This window comes from Ictidomys tridecemlineatus, chromosome 9, assembly GCF_052094955.1.
Source record: "Ictidomys tridecemlineatus isolate mIctTri1 chromosome 9, mIctTri1.hap1, whole genome shotgun sequence".
Taxonomy (NCBI): Eukaryota; Metazoa; Chordata; class Mammalia; order Rodentia; family Sciuridae; genus Ictidomys; species Ictidomys tridecemlineatus.
The window spans coordinates 53,513,540-53,537,328 of record NC_135485.1 but is presented as its reverse complement, the minus strand read 5'-3'; the positions used below and the strand labels follow the sequence as shown (position 1 = coordinate 53,537,328).

Sequence of the window (23,789 nt, the reverse complement as noted above, 5' to 3'; positions counted from 1 at the left end):
GTGACTACATTAAAACTAACTCTGCATGTAATCAAGTGAGAAACCCAAGCACAGCACATAGGCCATTAGGGGAAAAGCCAATGGATTCCTAATCCAAAATACTAACAATAGAGATTATAGACCTCGAAATTTCAGGGAGAAGTTGAAATTAGACTGAATGTATTATGGCAGATGGAAGACAGAAAGCCAGACTGACCCTTTGAGGACAGATACACTTGTGCAATCAAAGGTTGGAAGGTGAGATTTTCTTAGATTGGCATCTAAGTTGTCTCCATAAAGGGCCAACAGAGACATCCTGACAGTTGGCTGACTTCCTTGGTAATGTAGCACTGCAATCTTCAAATTCATGCATTCGGCTATAAATCTTAGAACCCCTGACATAGGTAACCCCGAATAAGTCCCTAGTTTCTTTGTGTTTGTTTCCTCAGCTGAAAGAGACAAAACTACTTTTGCACAACCTCAGGCCCAAGAATGCTATGTGGGTCTTTAAAACCCATGAAGTACTTACAGCCCTTCACATAAAATAAAAACAATTAACAGATAAATTTAAGTGATACTATTACTAATATGCATTTATTTCCTGCTTATGGGGAACATGACCTTAAATTGCCAAAATGTTCCACCTTTTTAGCAATAGGAAATCTATGAAAATCAGTCTGCCCCAAAAGGGCAGGGCTCCCACTCTCGGGGTTCATGTTCACATGCCTCAGAAAGTTGTGCAAACCATACTCACATGTTTCAAGACTTCAGAATGTAGCAACATTAAGGTCAATGCCAATTACTGGAATATTCTGAATAATATGGACAGTGATGTATTGCTAGTGTTTTACATTATAGACTCAAAATGTATCTCTATTCCCCCTGGAAAAAGAATCTCAGAAATGGTATAAACTATCATTTACCATCACGGTGGTTCAATTTTGCACATTGTTGGGAGTTTCAGAAATGATATATAAAAACTTCTGCACTTTAAATAAAGCATGGTAATGACAGATCTAAATTTTTACCGGTGTATAGAATCATAGTAGAATCACTGTTTTTATATTGTTAAAAGCAAATAAACAATAATTTTTTAAAATTACAGTCAAAGCTCAAAATCTATAGGAGTAAGCAAAGAGAAAGAGAGAAAGTAATTATAAAAAGATTAACACTCTTGTGAAGGTGATTTTGTGGGGAAAATATATGATGTAGTCACCCTGGAATGCAAAGATATTATTTGAAAGCAATCTGAAACCCACATGGATGTTCAAATGAATAAATGTTCCCAAGATACATTATTTTTTAAAAATTCTGAATGTGAGTTTTCTTTGTCATATTTTAGTTTGAAGTCTGTTCAGACTTTTCAGCCAATCCTTTGGAACTCAGTATCAAATACTGTTTCTCTACCACCTTTCATTCTTTTCATCTTTATGACTGCAGCTTCATAGCACCAGTTCAGCTCACTTGGACAGCTTTTTATTGATTACTTACTGAATTTCAGTCCGTGCCAAAGGCTATTGATATAAAAATGAATAAGATAAAACCACTTCATTGAAGAGATTATAGGCTACTGAGGGACAAACTCATAAACAGATAATTATGCATAGTTTCACACACCAAAGAAATAAATAAACATTTTTAAGGTTTACAGAAATATTTATTCCAGTATTTTTCTCTACATAGTATTCACTCTGGCAAGAAAAAAAGCCTTCTCCTTAGTTGGCTAATTTCTCTAGGATTGTACTTGAGTTGAGGGTGAGGAATGGAGATACGGATGGAGGAAGACAGTAAAATCACAATACATTCTTTTGTGAGGAAAAAAAAACCCACAAGAAAACATTTCTCAAAATATTACCAATGATCACTTGTTTTAACACAGTACACTGACTGACCACAAACTAAACTTGCTCAAAGATGACTCAACTTCATCACCATTTCTGGCAACTGTCACTTTGGGCTCTATTTACTGAATATGTTTAAGTCATTTCTTCTTCTGACAGTGACTCTGTAAATACCATGGCTGCCTCTTAAATCAGAAAATAACTGTTCAACAGCCAACAAGAAAGATAATGCTAACTATAACGTGTTTACTATCTAGAAAACTACCCAAAGGAAGCAATCAATGGCACCTTCCCCAGAATACTAGTCATTCTCAGGCCAGCACCCAGGTATGGTCTGGGCAATACCCAGGTATGGTCTGGGCAATACCCAGGTAAGATCATATGAGCACCCAGGTGTGCTCAAATGGGCACTAGAGTGGGCTCCACATTGGTAGTTACAAAGAACACCAGAAACAGTCGTGTATTGCTGGAAAACGTGAGACAGGTAGCTAAGATGAGAAGGAAACAGAAATGGAGATAAAACACTGTCACTGAGTTCCCAGAGGGAATGGACAAATGGTCAAGTCTCAGAGACTTTCATAGTCAAACACTGATCACATAGATCACAGAAAACAACAGAAGAGCCCTCCAGAAAACACAAAACAAAATAGTAGTAAAATAATAATAATCAAAAATAAAAATGAGATCAAATAGAACACTGAAAGCTATAAATAATAGCTGATATAAGAACAAATCATAATTTATTTTTCCTATTATCCAGGCATCCATAATTATTTCTCATTACTAAAGACAACTTTGTTTGGCATAACTAACTAATAGGAGAGTCAACTGTCTTTTAAAGCTAAATCTATTATGGCTTCTCACAATACTTAGGAGGGGAAAAAAGTGTCTGAAAATCAGAGATTAAGCAAGTTGAGTCTGTATAATATGTAACTGCAGAGAAGTACTACAGGCTGAAATACTTTAATATTCTGAAAAAAGATACAAGGATAAAATGCAAATATCCAAAATGCACTACATAGAGCTTACTAGTAACCATATTCTACAACATATCTTTATTATCCGAAACTATGTGATCTAAGTATTGTGCTCAAAAGAAGAGAGAAGGAAAAAAAAAGAAATGTTTCAACTGCCTTAGCACCTGTCAACTTCACTTACTCTCTACTGTCTTGAATCTTTCTTAGAACATCCTTTAGTATTCTGTTTGCTAAATGCATCTCAATTGTCTCTGTAATCGGCTGTTAGATATCAGGGTGAGCATGGGCTAAACAGCTTCTGTTTTCTAAGGCACTAACAGACTGCTCAAAACAATAGATGACTATTAAATAAAAATGCCACTATTAATTTCAAAAGTTAAAAGCATGACATACCTTGTTCAAAAACACACAGAGGCCTTTTGATGCTCTTTATTATATTGAGTATTTAAAAATAAATGTCCATGTCATGTAAAACAACTTAGGCCATACTTATTGTGATCACTCCAAATACAAAGGCAAGAAAGTTTGATATGGACTATCCAAGGAGTTTTAGCATTACATAAAGAACACATTCCAAGGATCAGAGGTTTCTGGTAGAACTAAAGTCATTTCCATAACCAAATATGCCAAATAATTGCTAGCCAATGTCAAGTCTGGAAACAAGAAAAAAATGAAGAAATATTCATCTTCTGTCAAACCTTTGGTCATGGCTCACAGATTATCTTATATTCAATTGACAGTCATCTGAATGCCATCTAGGGTCCTTGAAAATAGTACAAATGGCCTGGGAAACTGAATCAGGCATCCCAACTTAATTAAATTATGTGCTTTCCATACAATCCTACACAGGAAGGTGATTTAAAATAGAAGAGTTCAAATGATAATAATGAAAGAAAAGACAATAGGAAAAAATGTAATCGATAAATCATTAAATGAGATTTCAGTATACACGTAAAAATCAAGCTTATTTCCTCACACTGCGTTACATTCCTTTTAATGCAGTATGATAAACCATGCAAGATCACATTTTATTTCTAATAATTTTTCTAATTCTAGAAATATGACCAGCCAACAATATATCTGGAGATCTGTAATAATCGTTATATTGTCTTAATTTCTCAAGAGAGAAGCCTTCTAAAAATTTCTTAAACACAAACATATATAAAGAGAAAAGAAAAATAGAAATCAAACACTAATTTTTTTCTACATAAAGAAACTAAGCCTTCAAAAAATTCTTAGAAATACAAAGTTGCTTGGAAAACCGTGAAGTCAGAATGGAGGAAGACGTGAGGAGCAATTTTGCATCTTTCCCACTCCAAAGCTTCTTTTACCACTACACAAAGATGATCATCTCAGCTTATTCACCAGATGATCTGATTTCAATATTTTAAAATGTATTTCACAGTCAGGGACCTTCATTTAGTTTTTAGGTGAAGAAAAGAAAGTTAAAATACCCACAAAATTATGAAAAGGGATATTTCATTTTAAATATGATAGGGATTATACTGGTAGACATAACTTCCTTTAAGTAAAGGAAGCACATCTTATAAATTTATCCTTACATGTGGTTACAGGTATTTTTAATATTTATAATTCTGAATTAATTAACTTAGGAATATTCTGGAGGCCTGTGTGTCTAGATATACTAAATCAAATAAAACATCTCCATGAGACTTCACACTAGTGTCAATATTATCAACTATCAATTCTCATTTACGTGAGGGACCAGAGGGTTTGGAATACAGCCAACACCTCGTTTCTTTTACTGTCCTTTCAGACCCCAGAATCTTACCTGTCTTATTAGCAGGACTAACTCCAGAAGTAAAGATAAATATCAAATTATCAAGGCCTTACCACAAACAGGTACTGTTCTTAACATATACTACAGCATTTGATTCCCCACAAGTACCTGAAGAAATCAGTACTATTGTTATGCTGATTTTACAGATGAGGGACACAGGGATGTCAAATGAATTGTCCAAGATCACAATCATTAAGTGGCAAAGCTATGATGATCATCCAGTCCCATGCCAGAGCCCAAATACTAAACCACTACATGATGTGTCTCTGATAGATAACTATATAATAAATATAAAAACCAAATCAATCAGAATCAAAACCTATTTTTTTAGTAATAATCAAAATAAATGAGAACTTCATGGGTGAAATGGTTCAACCTCTGATTTCAATGAGATTCATGGATTGTATATAAATCTCAAGCCATTTATTCAATCTAAGGATCTCAGTTAATTGGGAGTTGTTGGTTCAATCTTCCTTGTTTATCTTCTAATACATATGCCAAGACTAAATATTTTTTAATTTTTTATTGATTTTTTAAATGTGACAGCAGAATGCATTACAATTTACATTACACATATAGAGCACAATTTTTCATATCTCTGGTTATATATAAAGTATATTCATACCAATTCATGTCTTCATACATGTTCTTTGGATAATGATGTCCATCACATTCCACCATCATTGCTAACCCCTGACAACTCCCTTCCCCTCCCACTCCTCTGCCCTATCTAGAGTTTGTCTCTTCTTCCCATCCAAGTCTAAATATTTTTACCAAGCAATTCACCCAGCTCTAAACACTTCTGAACTCCATTTGATTGTACCGTTTTATTTATTTGCAATAATCAGTCTTCAGATTTATGAAATTGATCAAAATTCTCTAAATTGTAGGCTTCTTTTTAGAAAAGCCTAAGTAAGGTTCAGGCATTATAAGTTAATGATTCTTAACCTTTGGGAGCCACAGAACTTTTGAAAATCTAATGAAAGCTATGTATTCTAACCACAAGGTAAAAAAAAAAATGGATATATGAGTATAATTAAAATATAATTTCATAGTATTATTGAACTTCCATACCCTAAAGACCAACCATGAACTTCAAGAAAAGTCCTAAGCCTAACTTTTTAGGCTTCTTGTTTTGCATATCTACTGGTTCTCTTCTACTGAAGTACTCCTATACTTATCAAGTTTCTGGAAGCCTAATGAATTATAGTCTTGATCTTTTGTAAAATTTCTCAAAAAACATAATCTTATTTATAAAAATAAAATGATACAATTTTTTAGGACAACAGCTATATTGCTTTATAGAAAGCACAGTAGGAGTCAAAGAGTATTTCTACCTCCTATATGATGAATTCTATCAAAAATCAGTGAGCAACTTTCCACAAATATGTCATCAAAGGACCTCACATCTAAAAGCTGGCTAAATTACAAATGCACACACACCTTCTTCAGATCTGATAGTAAGAAAGTCTCGTGACTGATTGTAGTTGAGATAAACCTGATTGTTACCTTTCCAAATTTAATGTACTGTGGTTAAATAGCCATGTTTGCGGTTTGACTGCATCATTGCACTTTTCTGATCTTTCCGATAATACTAGATTTTTTAGAGGTGATGTCCTGGAGCTGATAGGTTTTCATTTCCTGCTGATACTTTATTTTACTACTTGAAGGACATTACATAAACATTCTTAAGGGACAGTAGTCCATATTAAACATTAAATGTTTTATATATGTCAAAGATTTAGCAATATCAAGAATACTTTGCCTGCATTCCACATATATGCAATATGTACATATATGAGATACATATGTATATATAAATATCCATATGGATATGTGTGTGTGTGTGTGTGTGTGTATACTCCAGACAATGGACACAGAATGTGTGTGTGCATGTAAAGGTGTTTTGTGTGTCTGTGTGTGTATGCACACAAATTCTGTGTATATTATCTAGGGGTTCCTGGGCCTCCCTGAAGCCCAGTCGTGAGCCCCCAAGACCTCAAGATTAATAACCTAAGCCTATGTTCAGTAAACAAGTGTGAGCCAACATTTCTATGATTTCTAGGACTTCACCTCCTTAAAATGACAAAGAAGTCTAATTCTGCTCTGCCTTCAAAGGTGTTAATCATACTCAAAGAAACCTCAGCATTCATTTGAAATAATTACCACAGCATTCTCTTTGTTATCTGGTGAGCTACTCAAAGCATAAAGGGATTAACTGCTCTCAAAGTAAGGTCCTGGCTCTTTTCTGTTTCAAAGGCTGAGAACCTGAGGGATGGATGGCCTTCGGAGTCTGCCACAGTGACTTCACTCTGAATCTCTCCAGAGAGCTAATCAGTAGACATCCTGACGCTGGCAACACAAACAAGCCAGGCATTAGTCTGGCTAATGTAGGTACTGTCTGGTAGGACACAGTCACTGCTCATCTTGTAAATTCTGACCCTCCTGCCTTCCTCGAGACCCTTGGCCTGCACTCATGGCCTCTCTTCTCAAACTCCTTTAACGTGTATCAACTCCAGTGTTACATCTGGTTGCTTTATTCTATGGTTAATGAATACAGGGTGCAGTTGGATAGGAGGGATAACTTCTAATGTTCTATAGCACAGTAGAGTAACTACAGTTGACAAGAATTAACTGTATATTTCAATATAGGTAATAGAGAGGATTTTTAATTTTCTCAACACAAAAAAAATGAGTGAGGGGTTGGACATGCCCATTACCCTGATCTAATCATTACATACTGTATACACGTATTGAAATATCACTCTATGCCCCATAAGTATTTATAATTATTATGTGTCAATTTTAAATTTCTAAATAAAAATAAATTAATCTCTTTCATAGCCTTTCTTGTTATCTAATTGTTTAATGTAAGTTCATCATCGATATATGCCATATAGCTCAAATCATCTGTCATACGCTATTAAACATACATACAGTCTACATTCATTGTTCCTCAGACTCCAAGATTAAGTTAGAGCTACAAACACTACTTTTTGAAAGATTCATTTCTTTAATTTATTAAAGGCATTTTTGAAATGTGACTTTTGGTCACTTAGAGTTGTTCTTCATAGTTCTACAAAGTTTCCCAAATTCTGGATCTAACAGGTAAGAAGAATCTATACTAATTGCAAATACTATATTTACGAATATTCTCTATTCCAATTTTTTTAAAAAAATAGCATTTCAAAATGATGAGCAGGCAAAAGTGAGATGAAAGTGAAATCCATCTGGAAACAAGAAGAAAAGAAAATTTTCAAGATTTCAACATCCTTGGTTACTTTTCCCCTGACCCTGTGATTGAAAACCAGGACAACACTGAAAGAGCAGGTCACCTTGGAAAGCAAAGACACCTCTAAAAATAAAAATCAGCATTTCCAGGTTCTGCCATAATGGTTTCCTGGTACACAGAAAGACATGCCTGCTATTCTAACCCCACATGGGGGTTGTGGCAATTAATTATTCAATATTTGGAAAGTGCTTTGAAGATAAGATGCTAAGTGCTAAAAATCACCATCAATTTTCAGCAAACCACATTTAAAGTGAACTCACCAGGTTTATTGTTGGAAACTGAACCATTAGTATAAGTCCATATTTTCTTTTTCCATTTCATTTAGACCATTAGACCAAATAGCCCACACCCATATGGGACTCTCCTTCACTTTTGGTCAATCTTTAAGGGTCCTGTGGGTAAAACACTAGTGTTTGATTTTTGAAGAAAATGAAAATTCTTTTTTTTAATTTTGTAGTTGTAGATGAACACAATATCTTTATTTATTTATTTTTACGTGGTGCTGAGGATGGAATCCAGTGCCTCATACATGCAAGGCAGGAACTCTACCACTGAGCTACAGCCCCAACCCAGAAAATATAAATTCTAATAATATGGTTTTTCTGGAATTAATATAGAGTTTGCTTATTAGTTGCCCTTCCTCTTCTGCCTATTATTTAAGTTATATAATAAATAGCGACTTTACTAAACACTTCATTTGTACAACTTTCTAAGTAGTTAAAATCCAGTTTATATTTAAGCAAACATTATTTTATGTGTCCATGCCTGCTTAACATGTACAAGTTTAAATGAACAATCTAAGAACTAATTACACTTTATACTCTAAATTAAAGTAACAAGCTACTCATAAACATAAAAAATGCTTGAATAGACAAATTTTTCATATCTGTAATATATTCTATTTTGCATATATTTATTTTAACTCATAACTATGGCCTAAGATTAAGAATTTTTTCTTACCAAGTATAACTAAAGCCCATATAAAAACCCACTTGCATTCATGGAAGGAAGAAAAGGAAGGAAGGAAGGACAGGAGAATGGAAGGATGGAAGGATGGGAGGAAAGAAAAAATAAAGGCATTAGGCAAATCCAATGCAAAGCTGTAACTATGGTCCACCTGGGATTAGATACAGAGTAGAAATCATTCTCTCCTATGTTCATTTTGAAGACAATAAATAACTCTGCCCAAAATACTAGTTTTTATTTCATACTTCCTACACAGTGAAAGATCATCTATACAAATGTCATAATTACGTGGTTTTGAGAATTAAAAGGTATCCTGACATAATCTTCTTGGACATGGACTTGTTTCCCATCAGATCAGAGTCAACATTTTTCTAAAAAGAGGGTTTATTATTCTAATCCCCAATATGAAACTTTAAAAGTCGTCTTTGCTTTTAGAAAGGTTTTGTTACATGATGAATGATGAGTTTTTACCACTCATCATACTTAAACATGAATACATTTTTACACATCTCTTGGTGAATCTTCAATATTTTACTCCTCCCAAGCCCTCTCCCCAATCAAATGTGGAAGAGAAATTTCAAATGTGTTAGACATTCCTATTCTCAATAGGAAAAAAAAATTGCTGGGTGCTCAAGTAAGATTTCCATTAGATTCCTGACTTACATGACTACGGAATTCTGCACAGAATCCACAAAAGACTACTCAACTCAAAAATAGAGTAAATGTCAAAGAGGGTTAAGCTAAGATAAAATTTCTCATTGACTCAGTTTGATGTTTAATACAATCCTCATCTTCTAAATATTGTTGTATAATAAATATGAAGATACAATATTTTTCATGATTCAGTTCTAACATGCTCATTTCTTTAAAAGAAATTAAGCACAAGTAAATGAAATTAAAACTAAGGAGAAAAATGTATTCAAGGAAGGCCTTTTAAAAAAATCTTTCAGAGGAGGTGTCATTACTTCTTCCACTCTGCTGGCTAGAGTGTGCCAATAATGGATATTGGTACAAACATCAGGAATATGCACTCTGTTATAAAATGCTTTTGACATGTTTCTTAACCATCTCTAATGGAAACAGTACAATTAAATAGTCCTTTAAAAACAAATATGCTTACCTTATTGGGAAGAAGTCATTTCAAATAAAGCATTTTGCACCCATTCAAATATGAAGGAGACAAAAGTTGTCCAAGGAAATTAGCCATGTCCTCAAGTGAATAAGAAATGAATTGGCAGAGGCTGAACCTCCATGAGAACATTACTTTGAATCAAAACCAAATTTCTAAAACACTCCAGGTGATCTGCTTTATATTTATGGAAGTTAAATACTGAAACATTGAAAAGAATTATTCTGGAATGTTTAAGAAGAGAAGCAATTTAATTAAGTGACAATGTTGTCTTTATTGATTTTATGTGGTCATGTTTAGATCAAGAACTAGAGAGGTAGGTAAGGCACAGACCAAGACTATAAAGACCTTTGTCACTGGACACCACAACCTGGTGAGGAGTTCCTTTCATGGAGTCTCATCTCAGCTCAACAGAAGCAAATGGACTGACTCCATGTCAACTGGGGAGTTACTATCTATATTTCTTTGAGAGACTAAGAACTCATACACACACACACACACACACACACACACACACACATCCCCAAAGATCCCATTCTTTGTAAATCTAAATCCTCCTTTAACTTTCATCATCAGCAAGTTTTTATTATTCCTTGTGCATCTTTCCAGTAAAAATTAAAAATGTAGGGGTTGGGGTTGTGGCTCAGCGGTAGAGTACTTGCCTAGCACTTATGAGGCCCTGGGCTCGATCCTCAGCACCACATAAAAAATAAACAAACAAATAAAATAAATATATTAAAAATTTATTTAAAAAAATAAAAATGTAAATAGTATTAAACCACATAATACATTATTTCTTGTTAATATGATATCAGGTGTTTTGCTCTTATAAAGAAAATCAGAAAAAAATAACAATGAGAGCATTAGCTTTCAAACTTATAAAAGAGCCACATTATAAGGGAAAGGCAGGAGTGATAAAGTCTGGTATGGTCTTAAAAACTAACACCTAACTTACACATACTATGTACTCTGCATTTTTCTAAGCATTAGCTGCTTCACTTACTAAAGTCCTAGGAATTAAATGAGGCAGGTTCGGATGAAGAACTGAGGCCCACAGTCACCAGTCACGAGGCACTACATATCTGGATGCTGTGCAGTGTTGCCCTGATCTCCTCTCCAGAACTCAGGTGCTTCCCTGGATGGTATGCATTCTGGCTGAGCTCAGACTTGCTCTATAAATTACCTTAGTCAAAGAGTCATCTGACCTGAGGTCACAACCCCTGGCCAAAGGCAGCCCACACTGTTTGATGTGGGGTATAGGTGGGGCAACTCAAGGGTCTCCCCCAGCTCCAGAGCACCTGGTGGGATCAACTGAGGTCTCAATTGCTATTGTCTCACATTCCCCTTTCTCTGGGCCCAATCCAACTTTCTTCACTTCTCCACTGGTATTGTTCCTCCACACAAGTCCCAATAAACTTCCTGTACAATCTCAGAAAGCACTTCACAGAGAAACCAGCCTAAGTCAGTGAGTGATAAGAGCAGGATTTAAGCCCAGACCCTCTACCTTCATGGTCCATGCTCTTAACCAGGGAAACACCAACACCCACTGAGGAGTCAGAAAACAACTCTGACAGGCCTCAAAAGCCTGGGGCTACAAAGAGGTCTTAGTAACAATAACAAATTTGCTGCATGACCGATGGATCCCAGCAACCTTCTCAGTCCCTCACATGTGCCTGGGGTCTATCAGCTGTACTCAATACCCATCCTTTCATGGCCTTCTACTCAGGCATCTTGATTGATGGCATGGACCACTTAAAATGCCACATTCCCGCCCAGGATACATTTATCCACTCTTTTGTTTATCGTTTGTGTTGTAAAGAGGGTGTCATTGCTGTGTTTACAGTGATTAAGGCATAACAATATGGGACATGTACAGTGAAAACAGCATCATGCATCTTCAGTCCTGAGATCCTCTCTGAATATGTAATAAAGATCAAGACAGATGAACAAAAGAAAAAATTACATCCAATATGTCATTAAGACAGGAGATGAGTGTGTGCAATTCATTTTGAAATGATGTACATCAAAAAATGTTTTAAGAGAATTTTAGTTTGGACACTTAATTAGGTAAGTTTCAATAATCAGAAATTTCTACTAAAGCAAATACTTCATCCTTCATTGCAAATAAACATCCCACTCCTGCAATTTAAGCAGACAAGTTCACAATTTCCCATAATCAGGCTCCTCAAAATATGATTTCCCCTTCTTTAATTCCACAGATTCTTCCTGGTACCAACGGCCCCAGTACAGGCACTCACATCATCCCTCACTGAACCCTGAACCACAGGGTTCCATTAGATCCCATATCCGTAGACAACCACCTTAGAAGTGAATCCTTCACTTTGTTTTTTTTTTTTTTAGAGAGAATTTTTTAATATTTATTTTTTAGTTTTTGGCAGACACAACATCTTTGTATGTGGTGCTGAGGATTGAACCCAGGGCCGCGCGCATGCCAGGCGAGCGCACTACCGCTTGAGCCACATTCCCAGCCCAAATCCTTCACTTTGTACACAAGATGAAGACGTTATTCCTCCAGATTCTAACTCAAGCAGCAAACTGTTTGAAGCCTGACCACATGCTCTAATCTTTTTTCTGCTACTCTGGTTTTTATATAAAAGACACTATATTGCTCATATGCTGAGTCCATCCATCACAGAAGCAAAAGCTGCAGGCCAAATGGGAATATATAGCACTGGACTCTCCAAGCCTTCTGTTTAATTTGTGAACATAGTATTACATGGGAGAACCTTATACAACACAATGATTTTTAAACCTGTACCAAATAAAACATTTCATTTTTCTGGGAAACCAGACATTTCAGATTAGCAGGATTATCTCAAATGAACCCAGAAACAAAAGTACTGGTTTCAATCCAGAAATAATATCCGATCTCACTTTATCAGTACCAAGGTGGACTTGATTCAGAGAAATTTTACAAGGTGGTTTAAGTGCTCATTTAATAACCTCAAGAGTAATTATGCATATTCACTAGTGGAGCTGGTCAAGGTCAAGAGCTAAGACTTACTGGAGCAAGTAACCTCTTCAGGAACTGTCATGTGGGGTCAGACTCTTCTAGACCAATATCTTCTAGACCAATATTCAGTGACATCTAATAGCAATATCAATTGACAGGAAATTCTCTACCAAACAATAAATGACTTGAACAATGCTCTGTGAAAAGAGAATAACCCTGTGTAAAAAGACCCAGATAAAGAGAGAACAGCAACCAAAAGATTAAGTCTATTTATCAAATATGTCCATCTTCTTTTTTAAATTGTATAAATATGTAATTCACCTAAAGATTTACTCTGGACCATCTGTTGAAGAAGCCAGTTTCTCTTCTCGGGGTGAAAAGCAGCTCAAATAAATACCAACTATGTAAACTTAAACTTTTCTATTTATGCTAAACCTAATTCTCTCAGTTATAAGTAGTATTCCTTGTTCTGACATTCTTGGATCTGCAGGAAATGTTCATGATATTGTAGGCTTCAGTGAATCTCCCTTCAGATTTCAGACATCCTTGTTCAAGACCATAAGCATTCACATGGCTCTCTATTATTCTACAAAAAAAAAAAAAATCTCCTCTATATTTATGATGTGCAGTGGGCTTTTCAAGATCTTTCCAATTATGTCTATCTTGAGGTGCAGGCCCAAACTTTCAAGGTTCAAACACCTAGACAAACCTGAACTTAAAGTTCAAACTCCTGGACAAACATACTCATAGCCTTTAAAAACCCCTATTAAGAAATATAATTGAACTCAAGAATGTGTTTGAGTGTAATATACATCAATGAAACATTTAAATGTCATTGAAAATATTATTACATATGTAATATATAAAACACCTATTCTAAAACATCTCAATATATCATATATTCACATATATTTTGTTAGGCAAATTAATATACACCTAACAGAGATATATCATACGACAATATTCTCTCAACTGTATATAAAATCCATTATTATCACTGTGCACTAACATCTGTACTATAAAAGAGTTCCCTCACTCAATAATATTTGTAGCATGTCTTCCAAAGACTTTATGGGAATAACATCTGGATTTAAAACCTCTAGTTCAATAAGATCAATATAAAAAATAAGGGGCTAGAGTTGTGACTCAGTGGTAGAGCACTTGCCTAGCATATGTGAGGCCCTGGGTTTGATCCTCAGCACCACATATTAATTAATTAAAGATTCACTGGCAACTAAAAAAATATTAATAATAATTTGCATGCAGCAACACCAAATTCACATCTTTGTGAATTTGGTAAATGACCAAAGTGAATGACTCTTCTTTGCCTTCCACATGAGCATCTTTTCAAATGACACAAACAGTAGGAAAGTCTAATTCTGCAGTCTTTAAATCATTGTTTCATATATATACATTATATAAATATGCATACACATATGTACATATATACATACATATATGAATCACGGGTTATGTAAGTATGTTTATATAGGTACTTAGTGATTAATGAATAAGTACAAGTATTTCTTCAGAGATAACATAAAATATATAATCTATATAAATCTATATAATTATATAATGTATATAAATCTTTTTAGGTAAAGCCTTTTAGGAATCTTAAAAGTGCTATCCATTGGGGGAAGCTGGGTAAAGGGTATGAAAAAAATTCTACACTATATTTTTACTATTTCCTGTGAATCTATAGCTATTTCAAAAATAGATTTCTTTAAAAAACTGCTACGAACTCATTTTTAGTCTTAAGTAAATAAATTAAGTACAATTATGTCCAATTTTGAGAACAAGTAAAATACAGTGATATCAAAATAGGTTAATTTATCTAGGGAACTCTAACATACCACAAACTCTAATAACAAAGTTCCTCCCAAAAGTTACTGGATTCTAAACTTCATTACATCAAATTTCACAAGAAATGTTTGAAAGTCCTGAGAGTAATGATCCACAGCTACCACACCAGGGGATCACAGCCAGAAGTCGAGTTAAGATAAAGCTGGGTGAGATAAATGGGCATCTCTGGTCTGTCATGATTTTTAAAGTGACTACATATCATTCCATTAAGTATTTTGTGCTATAGAATATGCTGGCCACTGTGAAGACCACAAAAGAGAAGCTCACGAAAACTGAGGACCCACACAGTACAGGAGGCCAACATGAACACGTGAAATAGTTAAAGGGCAGCGCAAAGCAGTAAGCACTAAAGTGATCAATTACAGTACGGAATTCACTGCCTAAAGTTTTGGCAGCAAAAACATTTCAGTGCTTGAACTATATTTTCTTCTGATGTTTTTGGACGAATGCTTTTGTTTCATTTCTTAATGCATTTTTCAAGGGAAATTATCTGATCTCATTTATCTAAATCGTTTGAGACATTTCCTACCCGCCTTCTCTCCTTTCCCTGGCAAAGAAGCTCAACTTGTAAAAGTGCAAACGTGTGAGCTGTGTGTTTCTGCTTAATCTGTTAATGCTCAGCAATTTTCTAAAGGCGATTGTAATCAGTACTTTAGCAAACTCCCTACCATGAGGCCCTATTCTCTGCTAACATCATGAATGCTCATCTCACATTCCTAAGGACACAGTCTCCAGAGGTCAAAGGAATGAAGGAATTTGCAGAGCAGTTCAGCTGCGATGTCCTGCTGCAGCTGCAGTGATGCCACACATGACGGAAGGGTCTCAGAGGTGTAGGCATCAACACTCAAGGTTCCATTAAACTTTCAATCCAACTGATAGCCTCCCTGAGTCCTTGCATGCTTCACCAAGTAACAGTTTCAGGACTTCATTCTCAGTTCATCTGGGATGGAGGGTGCAAAACCCTGATTTAGTTACACTAGTTATATTCCAAAAGGCCTTATAAACAACAGATTTCCATGCTGAAGAGCACAAGAAATGAAAGAGCTAATACTGTTCCTTTTTGATATCAGTTCAGATACTATAATTGATATGATCCTATTCTTTCAACAATTATCTTTCCCTAAATCCATAATACCATTTTTTTAAGTCTTATGGGCTGAATGGACACCAAAATGAGAAGTCTCGTTTCTAGCCTTAAATAAAGCAATATCCAGACATGCCTGGGTGCATTTGTTTTTAAATGACCTAGTTTAACTTCTTGAAGGAATGTAATCACCCAGAACAAAAGATGAGGTTTTTCTGAAAGTCACTATTTTAAAAATAGTAGTCTAACAAGACTCACCATAATTGCCCTTTGTATTTATTTCAATTTTCCATAGCATTATGTCTGTAACAGAAAACAAAGCCTGTCTGCTATACCAGATGATTCCATTTTCCACTACATCAGCTACATTTGGGTCAAGCCCACAAGAGGTACACTACCTAAAACATAAATGACCTTCTACCATGTTGTCTGACATGTTATCCTGAAGGAACATGTTCAGTCCCTGGATACCACAAAATAGTGGTATCAAATGATGAGAGAAAATTAACCACCAGCTCTATAAGTAAATAAATACATAAACAGCTCAAATACAAAAGAAAAAAAAAAGATATCAGTCTTTGGGTAAGAAAATCTAATTAGATTTCCACATAAAAATCCAAGTTCCTTTTACCACAAGTCTGGTTTTGCAAGAATAGTTGTTATTGTTTAAAAAAGCACCATGTAAATCTCCAAAAGAAAAATAATATAAATTTTAATTCTATTTAATTTTTAAATAAAATTAATATGCCATTTAATCATTTTTCAGATAAAGAAAAACAGCATCACAGAGTCAAGCCAATAGCTGAGAAACAGACCTTTCAAAGGGTTAAAATGGTTGACTCGAACAAATGTTTGTAACGGAGTATGCTGCCCATTTATTTTCATATTATAATCAACATATCTGAGAGATGCCTTACGCATCCTAAACTGGAAAGGCTCTATTCGAGCTTCAGTTTTCAGCTATTATTCATCCTTAAAAGTTCAATTCTAGATGAAACATGGTTTCCAAGGTATCAGCACCGAAGAACCCACCACAACATTTTAACTCTGGAAATTTGTTGGCCAGAATTCTAATTATAGAAGCTAAAAATATTCAGCATGTAGGCTTTGGGGGATCACCCATGGAGTGAAGAGCAGTGTAATCATTTTCAAGGGTTCTCCAGGTCTGGCGTGTGTTACTTGGGGGCACAGATTTAATATGAACTATATAGTGAAATGGGTGATCTCAAACTGCTGGCTATTAGACTCAATTTCTCAATCTAATGTTTGATAAGCCCTGTTCCCTACTCAATTTTAGCAATAAAAAAGTACAAGTCCTAGAGGAGGGAAAAATAGAAAACACAGTTTGAGTCACTCCGACTAAGAGCTTTTAAGAAAGATGCTTAAATGAGTTGTTCATTCATTCAGCCCACGAACATTTACTAGTATGCCAGGAACTGTTCTCAGTGGTGGCACAATTCAACCCAAGAAAAAAAGAATGGTGTAGAATCCAACAATAATAATAACTACCATATGTATAGCCGTTTACAGTTATAAACAAGGTTTTATAAGGATCACCACTGGTCCCTTGTAACTCCTTTGTGAATTAGATTTTACCAATATTTTAATAATGAAAAATACAAATACAGATGATTTTTTTAAAATCAACTAGTAAAATAAAAGAGCTGGATCTTCAACAGTCCATCAAGAATGAAATGGATAAATACATTGTGGAATTCTCATAAGGTGAAACAAGATAGAGCAATAAGAATAAATTTTGTGAGACTCTTCCTGGTTGCTTCAAACCATTGCTTCACAGAAAACCAGGATGAGTCTCATTTACCAAAAGAAGATGGATACAAGAATTTATACAATGTGATTCACTGATAGAAAGTTCAGTAACAGATAAAAGTAACCGATAGTCTCAGAAGTCTGAAGTTACCTTGGGGGAACTAATGACTTGCAGGGGAAGTGGAGAGGAGGCTTCTGATGCTGGCAATGGCTTAACATCATGGTCTTGGTGCTGGCTATATTGATATATTCATTCACATATATCACTGAGCTGTTTACTGATGACTTAATGACATTTGCAATTTTCTGAATGTAATTCAATAAAAAAACTTAAACTAGGGCTAGGGATGTGGCTCAGTGGTAAAGTGCTTGCCTAGCATGTATGAGGCCCTGGGTTCAATCCCCAGCACTCCAAAAATAAAAAATAAATAAATAGGAAGGAGGGAGGAAGAATAGAAAGAAGAAAGGAAGGGAGAAAACAGTAAAGTAGTGCTATCAGTTCTACACCTAAATAGTCCTTAACCACCCCACTTTAGTTCTTTACTTCTGTTTCCAGTACTTTGTCTAACTCTTCCCTTTCTACCAAGCTGTCCTATGGCTCTTTCAATGTTTTCCAACTATCTACCAAATCAGACCATTTCTGTCTTCCACTTTGCAATGACTGTTTACTATGAGAGCAGAGACTCTATTATCTATCCTATTAGAATTTATGTGTGTTAAGATTAAGCAGACACTGAGAAATCTCCTAAGAGTGAAGTGAGTCCTCTTTAATGTATGTCCCTTTTTTGCCCTCTATTTTGCCTGCTTGGAGATTTTTTACTGAAGAATATGTTAAATAAATGCTTTATGAGATCCTATCAGTGACTGCTAGATCTCCAGGCTGAAGCTAGAATTAACCAACCCAGAAGCCCAGGTCTCTCAAGTGTACTTATCTGCAAATAGTATAGAGGAGAAGATTATTCAGTGAGTACATTAACAAAAACATAAAGAAAATGGCTGGGGTTGTGGCTCAGTCGTGCAGCATGTGCCTATCATGATTAAGGCACTGGGTTCTGTCCCTAGCACCACATAAAAAAACTAAATAAACAAAATAAAAGTATTGTGTCCATCTATAACTAAAAAATATTGTTTAAAAAAAGTAAAGAAACTAACAACTGAAGACATTATGAGCAGCTTTTCTAGTTGTGTCACAGAACACAACAGTTTTAAACATACTAATCCCCTTCTTAGTTTGCATTTTTAATCATTTTTATTTTTTTAAAAAACCCAAAAGTATAATATTTATGTAGAGTTTTTTTTAAGGTTTCTAAGATAGAAATTCAAGTTAATTGAGAAAATCCTTTTTCAACACAATTATCCACAAAGGAGAAAAAACCCAAAATATAAGTTGGTGGTTATTTATTTCCTTTAATATCCTAATTTCATATAACTGTTTCTTGTGTGAATTCTGCATTAAAAAAAAAACACTATTAGTTCTCAAGATTGGAGCTAATACTGGTATACACAAACTGAAAAATATTTACTAACTAGCAAAACACCCTCGTCATTTCAGAATCTGAAATAAAGTCAAGGTAAGTGGGCGCTGCTGCTGAGTGAAATGAACAGAGGGGAATGGAGACCATCACTTTACAACATGATAAACTTTCATTTTCTTGAGTGTTTTCTGCTGTGACTAAATGGACATTTGTCCATTTCATGACACTCATTCAATAATTATGTATCACTAGTCAAAATTTAACACGTCCTTTTTTATATCCACCAATAATTTTCTCTTGAATTCAAGAAAAGCAAACAAAGTTCTCTGTGCCTTAATTTCCTCATCTTCTTACTAAACATAATAATCCCTTGCATCTAGTCCATTGTCAAGAAAGAAGAACAAGATTTTGGTTCATGTAAATAACTCCAGATGAGCATGGTTTCACCATTACTATTTCTACCACACCTTTTTGAATACATAACTTAGTTCAGAGGTAAGTAAGACAATATATTAAGGAGTAAAATTATAAACATAATGAAGAAGACCAGAAAAAAGTTTTCTCTCTTATTTGCCACAGCAGATTAAACAAAACCATCACCATTTATACCTTCATCACCTCTCTGATGCCTGTTTGAAATGTCATTGCACTGAGACTAGAGAAATACACAAAATTCATTGCCTCAAAATCATCATGACAATAGCAAGTATGCCTTGAGCTAAAATAAAACTGACCACCTGTACTAATTTGTGTGTGTGAGTGTATGTGTAAATGCACATTAGACAGAACAAATGAGCAAAAGGAAATCCATCTCTACTACTGTAAAAATAACTAAAGGCAATCATTACTAAGGATATGAAATACCTTCATGTTAGGACAGTAGCATATTTTCCAATTGGTGGCATATCATATCAAGTGTTTAAATACTGGAAGAAAGGCAATATGTATTTGTAATTCAGCTTAGACCAGACCTTATATGAAAAAAAAATTATTCTCCTCTTCCCCTACAAAAAACATTCCTACGAATGCAAAAGTAGTAAGGTCTACTTTTGTAGTCTCACTAACTTCTTGGATGTTCCATAACTACCCATTTTGCTAAATAATTTCCTATAAATTTCATAAATTATAAGTCATCCTAGGAAACAGCATCAACAGTGGTCTGTGTTCTGCTTCTAGCTTCCTCTGTACTGCTTCCTTTCATTTAGCCATCAAAAAAAAAAAAAAAACTGCTTAGAAAGTTTGATCATCATCAGATTTTCCTCTTCTCAGTCTGTTCTTCCCAATCCCAACATATCACCTATCAACTCCTGTTTTAGAGTTTATTCCTATTGTATAAAATGAACACAAAGAAACTTCAAGTAACAAGCTGATGATGAGCCTCATCACATTTCAGTCTGGTGAATTCTCTTAGGACTCCTCTCCCCTAACAGTAGTAGTCCTCCTGGACTGCAGCGCCCTCAGAGGCAGGCAGAGAAACCTGATTATCTCGATGATTCACCAGCTAATGTGTGTATTTCCTTTCCTTAAGTGCTGTTTTCCTTTAAGATGTAAGCTATGGCCAGACTATCTTGCTTGCTATCAGAACAAGGGATCAGAACCTCAAAATTGTACTTGCCAGAGCTCAGTAAAAAAATGAGATTACTACCAAGGCATGCTGAATGTTGTCCCAAAGGTTACCTGATGTCTATCCCATTTTTTCCTCTAAGTACAATTGCCTTTCACAAGATATTTTTGTAAATCAAAAAAATAATGACACTAACATTTAAAGTTATTTTATTGTGACAAAGGAACTTTAAAAATATATCACTAGAAGATAAAGAGTACAATCAGATTGGCTAAAATTATATATATATATCCCCAAAACAGCAAATGACACCTCATTTGAAAAAAAAAACTCATTTTTAGAAGCACTCAACCACAAATTGTTAAGGGTTTCTTTAGAAGTTTTCTCAAATATACCTAGAACTATCAAAATATTCCATCTTATCTTTCCCACCTCTGCCCCTATAAATGCCCTACAACTCAATCAACAGTTCATAAAAGTACTATTTTCCCATCTCTATCTATACATGCAAAAGTTTTATGTCATTTTACCTATATACTATAAAGTTAAAACAATTCAGTTGCAAGAATTAACAGAGACCAGAATCCTATCACTACTTTTAACTTTAAAATGAAAGTAAAAGTTTTTTCTCAGTAATGAAAGCTATAGAAAAATACACACTTCCTTTGAATGAAGTTATACTAGTACCCTCAATCTAACTACAAAATGACCATGAAATTATTTAAATGTTAATAGGATAGATGCAAGGAGGAATTCTTAGAAACAATTTCAAAAGACATTATAAAAAAGCCTGTAAATACTGCCCTGCATGGAAGACTCTATTCAAAGTCAGAATGAAAATAAACCCTAATAGGCAAAATACACTTTAATTCAGGTACTATTCCAACTGTAAGTCTCAGATACAAAAAGGAGGGAGGAGGAAGTACAGAACAATGCAGTGCCTCTTAGGAAAAAGCAGTTCCAGAGTTGAGACAAAGTGTGTTTAGTACAGTCCAGTGTCCATGACTTTTAATTAGGAGCAACTTTCTCCAGCACAGATGTGAAAATGGGAGAAGTGGGAGGGTAATTCAAAGCGCTTACTGAGCTTCAGTCCAGACTGGAAAGTTTGCTGCAGGCAATTGTGCTAAGGTAGGGCCTTGAGAAGGAATAAAGGGTAGAAAAAAGTTTTACAAAGAACTGATAAATGCTCTACAATGTTGGTATAGAAGTATAACTGCTTTCTTCTACATCTTTCATAAGTTCAGGATTTTTCTTTTGTTCTTTTAAGAACTTTTTCCTTTGTAGTGCTGCTGCAGATTGCTGATGTAGTTCCCAATCCCTGCCTTCCTTTAGTGACTATTACTAATAGACTGCCAAAGGCTGAGTGAAATGCACTTAAGAAGAAAGAAATCACCTATCTTTGCCAAGATGCACATGCTGCCCAGTACCTGAGGAAGAGCTCTGCTGTCGCTGGCCAAGAGAAATGCCAGTTTAACCTCTGCCTCCTCCTTCCAAATCCATTGCAAATAAATGTGTATGTGCCACTTGCAGAGAATCTGCCTGACTCACCCCCACTGTCTTCAGCGTGCCAGAGATGTGAATGCTCTCGGTACAGGAGTGGTCAGTGAAGTGGGGGCCGCGGCCTCGGTGGCACTGAGTTCCCCAGGCTTCCCCCTCTGATGTGTCTGGGTATGTGTCCCCCGCCCTCAGGCAGGTGCCTGGCCGCACTGCGACCACCCAGGCTCACGGGAACACACGTGTCACCGCGTCCGAGCCAGCCTGCCGCGCACGCTGGCCCCACAACCCTAGTAACAACATCCAGTTATGCGGAGGGGGCTAGGCGGTGGGAGGGAACAAGACCACCACAACTCTTCCCGTAAACGCTAAGAATCGGAGAAAAAAGTACTTTTCCGCGGAAGCAGCCTGCACACGTCTCGGGAGCCCAACCCAGGGGATGCCCGGCCCGCAACTGACCTCTCTCTCCTCCCCCGAGCGCGACGAGGCCGCCTGAGCGCCCTCCAGGACCGGCCCTCAGACACCCGCTTGCCACCGTGGTGAGGCTGGGGACTTGGCCGACCCACCCGCGGTTGCTCCGGCCGGGCACTTACCTCCTGGGATCCGGCTTCCGTCGCTCCTCCAGTTTGGCGGCGGAGTGTGTGGCTGCAGCGGCCGCCGCCGCCGCCGCCGCCGCCGCCGCCGCTTTCGCTGCCACCACGGCCGCTGCCGCCACCAAAGCGCTGCCCGGCGCGCCGCCGGGGTTGGAGGCTGGGGGCCCGCGGGGTCCTGGGAGGCGTGGGCCCGGCGCGCAGCGGCGCAGAACCGGGGGAAGTTGTCGGTGCGAGGCACGGAGCGATCGGGACGCGAGTCACCCGCTCCCAAGTAGTCACAACTTTGCCGCCTGGGTGGGTGCGCGCTCTGGGGCAGAGAGAGGTGAGCGCGACAGAGCGGGGCGAGGGCGCTGAAGCGGGAGGGTCTTCGAAGCAAGCTCCCCTAGAACCTGAACCTCCCGGGAGGAAGCGGGAGAAGGTGGCGCGGGGTGGGGGGAATGTCTACACGGCCCGCGTGGTGCGCGGCGAGTGAGGGTGTAAGGGCGCGGGCGTCTACTCTACTTTGCCTCCTGCAGCTCCTGCATATTTATAGGAATCTCCGATGTAACTGCCAGTAGCTAACACTGCAGCAGAGGTGCCCAGTCCGGGCGCCCCTCGGCAACAAACCGGGAATCCGGGAAGGCGGCAGCGACTGTGCCGCGAGCGCGAGCCCGCGATCCATATTTAAAGCCGCGAGTGGCCTCGGCCGGCCCCCTGCCCTGCCCTCGCTCGCTCCCGCCCGCTCCCGCCCGCCTGGCCCCCACCTCTCCCAGCCGGCGCTCCGCGTCAGCCGCCTGGGCATCCGCGGCGGCTGGGAGGGGCCTCGCGCTGCGCCGCCTCCGCTGGGGGCTCGGGCTCTGCGCGCCGCGCCCGCCTGCAAAGGACCGTGCACTGGGGTCGCGACCGGCCGCCCTCGCCTCCCTGGGTTCCTTCTCCTGAGACCTTAGCGGGCTGCTAGGTCCGTCGTACTTTTGAGCCCTACTCCAAAGAGTTCCCTGCTGGGGA

At 37.2% G+C, this 23,789-nt stretch overlaps 1 protein-coding gene across 1 annotated transcript in view; it reads right to left on the bottom strand.

The window, feature by feature from the left end:
- The window catches only part of Slc4a4 (solute carrier family 4 member 4), a 322,941-nt gene extending 299,487 nt beyond the window's left edge, over positions 1 to 23,454 (bottom strand). Inside the window, exon 1 of the mRNA XM_078021397.1 lies at positions 22,806 to 23,454. The gene's annotated coding sequence lies outside the window, so the exon portion shown is untranslated. The remainder of the gene's footprint in view (positions 1 to 22,805) is intronic.
- Positions 23,455 to 23,789: the final 335 nt, after the last annotated feature.